The following is a 5,082-nucleotide window of genomic DNA, read 5'->3' on the forward strand; positions in this document are numbered from 1 at the left end:
AGCAGTGAAGAAATTCAACGAAGATTCTGTTGTTGCTGCTGCTGAGGCCACCACGAGCAAGAAGGCTATGCCCAAGAAGCCTGCTCGAAAACCAATTTTCTCAGCAATGCCCTCATGGCCAAGTTCCTCAGCAATGCCCTCATGACCAAGCTCCTCTGTGCCATCAAGGCAAAATCCTCAAGGTGCCCCTGTTCCTCAAGCTACACCAGTTCCTCGGGTTTCAAAACCCTCAGCTCCTCCGACAAAGTCCTCTGCACCTGTGCATCTCGCCACGTGCCAAAGGACCACAAGCATCTCAATTGCCTCAGGAGCTTCTGCAAGTTCTTCAGTTCCTCATCTGTCTTCAAAGAACCCAACTTTGCTAAAGACCAAGGCCACTGCAGGACGAGGCACTAGACCAAGTCCTCACAAGAAACTAGTTGCTTTTCAAGTGCCTTCTGATGATGATGAGGCTGATGATGATGAATTAGCTTATATCATCAAAGTTAGACAACAAAGGGCCGCTAGAGCCAAAGGAAGTGTTGTGCCTCTTCTACTAGATCCAAAGAAGATCCTGGATTTCATTGACCTCTGGCACAAAGATCCGAACACTCCATTGCCTGAGCTAGACCTCACCCCTAGAAAAAGTCACATGTTGACGGTGTTCATTGCTGAACAAAAGTGGAAATATGATCAAGCCAGAGTTGCTAAGAAAGCCCAGTACAAGAAGCAATGCTATCTGAAGGATAACGTTCTGAGGTTATCGCCTGAGCAACTCATTGCTCTGAAATTTGAGATCAAGAAGCTCAGTGATGAATTTGACGCCTATAAGGCAGAATGGCTAGGAGCCAAGGTCAGATTCGTCAAAATGGCGAAGAAATTCACCTCCAATGTTGCTGATCCATCGCACATTGAGATTCCCTCGGCTGAAGCATCTGCCCAGCCGACTGAAGGACATGCCAGCACCGCTGATGAAAATCGGGCTGCTAATGAAACTGCTAACACCAGGGCTGAAGAAATACTATCCACTGAAGAAACTGCCAGGGCAACCACTAGTGTTGCGCCTGAAGAATCTGAAGATGTGCCTGAAGAAATTGCACAAGACAGGCCAAGTGCATCAGTTGTGCCTGAATAAATTGATCCAATTTCCACTGCTCTGACTGCACCAACACCAAGCCCAATTCTTCCTTCTGCTCTGGAAGTGAAGAAAACAAAAGCTGCGGAGCGAGCCACTCTGAAGAAAAGGAAAGCATCTATTTCCTCAGAATCTTCTGCTCCCAAGAAGGCGAAGATTTTGACAAGCTCAATTGAGAATCCTGTTGATGTTATTCCTCTCTCAAGCATGCCATCAAAGGAACTTGTTCTTTTTGGTGAAGATTATGAGATTCCTGAAGAATTTGCTGAAGAAGATCCCTCTCCTGCTTCCACAGAGCAGATGGATGAAGAAATTGAAGTGGATGCTATCACTTCAACTCCCCAGGTATCATCGCCAATGCCTCAGTTCACAACTGAAGAGGTCGGCGTTGAAGAAATGGAAGAGGATGAGGACGTGGACATTGGGAGTACCACACCTGTGATGAACAATGACTTTTGGGATAGTCAACACCCCAACTCTCCTCTGTTCACACCACTTCAACAAATTCGTCAGTCCCCAGTCTCCACTGAAGTTCAGATGGGCTCTAATGAAATTCATACTGCCCCTTCCATTCATGGAGAAATTCTAGCCACTAGTACTAATGACCAAGCTGATGAAGAAATGGAGGCCCAGGCTGCTACTAAAGCAGAAGCTGAAATTCCTCAGCCTGCGGCTCCAGAGATTGAGATTCCTGAGGTTGTGCTTCAACTTACTGATACTCCTCAGCCAAAGACGAAGAATCCCTTCTCCAAGACTCCAAAATTCAAGGTTGATGCCTTCTTCAATGAGCATGTGTTCTTCACTGACTACAATCCATATGACTCTGCTCGTCTGAGAAGAAAGCGTTTCTGGACTGCCAGCCAAGCCAACTTCTATTCCTCAGTGATTTTCAACAAAGACAAAGTCTTCGACCGTTTGCATATTCCTCATGTGGATATGGAATCACTGCCATGATTTGCACCAGTCCTCAGTGCTATTCATGATGCTGGATTGCTGAATTTCTGCACTGACATCTGTGATTGGAATGAAGAACTCATTCTTTAGTTCTATGCGACGCTGCACATCACTGGCAATGCTGAAGATGTGAGCTCATGGGTGTTGAACTGGATGACAGAAAATACCCACTTTAAAGCACCGGCCACTGAATTGCTTCATGCCATGCCTGTCAGTCCTACCCCAGAAGGTGCACGTCTCATCTACAATGAAACTGAACTGTCTGATCACTTCATGCAAAGTTCTGATGAAGCCATTGAAGCCTGGTCAAGCCTCAAGGACAAAGTTCCTTGTGAAGGAATTGCAATATGTGCCTAGGACCGTATACCGCATTCTGACCAAGACTCTAAGTCCTATCAAAGGCCACGACTCGAATGATGAAGAAGTTGTTGGCATCATGAAGAATCTGCTATTCAATATCATGCATGGTATTTGAGTGAACTACCATGACTTCTTCATGAGGGCTTTGGCAAATGTTGTGATGTCTCCCTTTGAGTTGAAGCCTTATGCTCCTTGGATTATGAGATTCCTCAGATCAAGGTCTTCACTCAACTAAAAAGCTGACACACTCAACCATGGTAGTTACTTGCCCCCTACTGAATTCCTCAAGCGGACATTTTCCTCAGCTGATGAAAAGGGCAAGGCCACTGCAATTATTGATGAGGGCAATCGTCCATTGGATGGACAGTTCCGCAAACTGCCTCATATTCCACCAATGATGAATCTGCTACTCATGACTCTGCCGCCAATGCCTCAAAGCAAAGTCCTCAGGCAACTACTACAAGGGTGATGATTGATGTGAGCTTCTCCTCAGTCTTCATCAGAAGGTGGATCGCAATCATAAATGGGTCAAATGTCAGTTTGGTTCAATTCTTCACAACATGACTGCCACATACAATTCAGTGAAGAAGAACCACTACTACCTCAATGAAGTTTTTGATCGCACCTCGGCTGTCCTGACTCATCTCTACGGTGATGAAGATCTCAAGTAGATGGGCTTCAAGCGGGACTTCAGCTGGTCTAAGCTTCCAGCAAAGAAATTCAAGAAGTTTGAAGTTCCTCCTTTGGTGCCCAGCTCATATTCCTCATCGTGCGAGACTGATGAAAACGAAGACTTGGACGACATTGCGGCAGGCTCTACTCCAACAACCGACCCCAACAACACTGGCGCTCCTCCATCGTCTTTGCAATGAAATTCTTCAGGGGCGTTAGTCCACACTTTTCGTCCCTTTTGGTCATTTGATGAGAAAGGGGGGTAAATTTGAGTTAGTCTTCAAGCGGGTCTATCTATAATGGGTGTTTTTTGTTAAGTTGCAACTCTCGCTCTTCTGAAGTGTTTGTTGATTGGGTTGTAAACTTAAGTCCGATGGTGACCTGATACTATTGCTATGGTTTTCTGCATGCTAATTCCTCATTAATGTTATGCACGCATGCTGAATTACATCAGTCACCATATTTCAGCATGCATTTCAAATTCTTCATTCGATATGTTAAATGCATGTATGAATTACAAGATATACGGGAGATCTCCATGATTCTACTCTTCAAATGTGCATTGCTTCAAAAGAAAATTCCTCACTATGCACATCTTCAGGGGGAGTTCTTCTATATCTTGCAAGCAAATTCCTCAATGTTGAGCATTTTCAATTCATATGTTTATCACCGTTGAAAACTTAACCTATATTGTCATCAATCACCAAAAAGGGGGAGATTGTAAGTGCATCTAGTGCCCCTTAGTGATTTTGGTGTATTGAAGACTTATAGGTTAAGGGACTAATATGTTTGTGAGTGTACACATGTTCTATAAGTCGATGAGGAGTTTGATATTTATAGTGAAAGTTGACCCCTAAAAATGAATGTCTTCGACTGAAGACTTTGGTTCTCTTGAAGACTTTGAAAGTGAAGAAATTGGTGTGACCGTGAAGACTTGGATATTCATGCAAGGACTATGAAGCGTGAAGACTTTTGTTTTCTTAGTTTCATTTTTCTTCTTCTTGAGTCATAGGAAACACCGTATTGTTAAAGGGGGTCAAGGTAATACTAAGGAAACTGATTTCCAAGTGATGCTCATCTCAAAATCCTACACCTACCCAATCCTTCGAGTGAAGCCATTGGAAATGTCATATCAGTTCGGTCAATTTCTTCAGTGACAGAGATGGAGATCTTCTGGTCTATGAGGAATTTGTTCTGACTGAGGAGTTAGGAATTCACTAGTGCGGATTGCCTACACAGTGAGGAACATGATAGCCCTGAGGAATTCGAACCACAAATCTGACCGTTCCCGTGCCATGCGCCAGTTGTCCAAAATATCCTACCACCTAATGACCATATCATTGAAGGGCATTTATGTCTTATCATGTCGTGCTGCTCCCTAGGCTATAAATACCCGCCCCTACAACCACTAGCTGGTTGGCTGCTCCGAGAGAAACTGACACTTGTCATTTGAGAGCATCCCATCCTCCGAGGACTTTGAGCGAAAATCGTCAAGTGAGGAAAACCCAAATCCCAAACCCAAACCTACAAACCCAAAGTGATTGAGCATCACTGAAGAGATTGTTCCTGTGTGGAACCGACGCTTGTTACCTTTGAGGACTGTGTATCCTCCAGACAGTTAGGCGTCATGGTCTGAGCATCCAAGAGGAATTGTGGATTGCCGAGTGACCGAGTCTGTGAAGGTTTGGAAGTCACCTATGAAGACTTACCACTACTATTGGGCGAGGTCTGTGTGATCTTAGCTCAAGGAGAATACGGTGAGGACTGTGTGTCTGGGACTGTGTGTCCTCGAGTCTAAATACTTTAGCCGCTCCAACCAGACGTACAACTGTCACAACAGTTGGAATTGGTCTACAAAATCATTGTCTTCACCAAGCCTACTGGTTCTATTTCCTCAACCCTTTCATTTCCTCAGTTATGTGTTGATGAACCTGATCATTACTATTTGAAGACTTTGACTGAAGACTTACTCTAATTCCTCA

Source organism: Triticum dicoccoides, chromosome 3B (genome assembly GCF_002162155.2).
Source record: "Triticum dicoccoides isolate Atlit2015 ecotype Zavitan chromosome 3B, WEW_v2.0, whole genome shotgun sequence".
Taxonomy (NCBI): Eukaryota; Viridiplantae; Streptophyta; class Magnoliopsida; order Poales; family Poaceae; genus Triticum; species Triticum dicoccoides.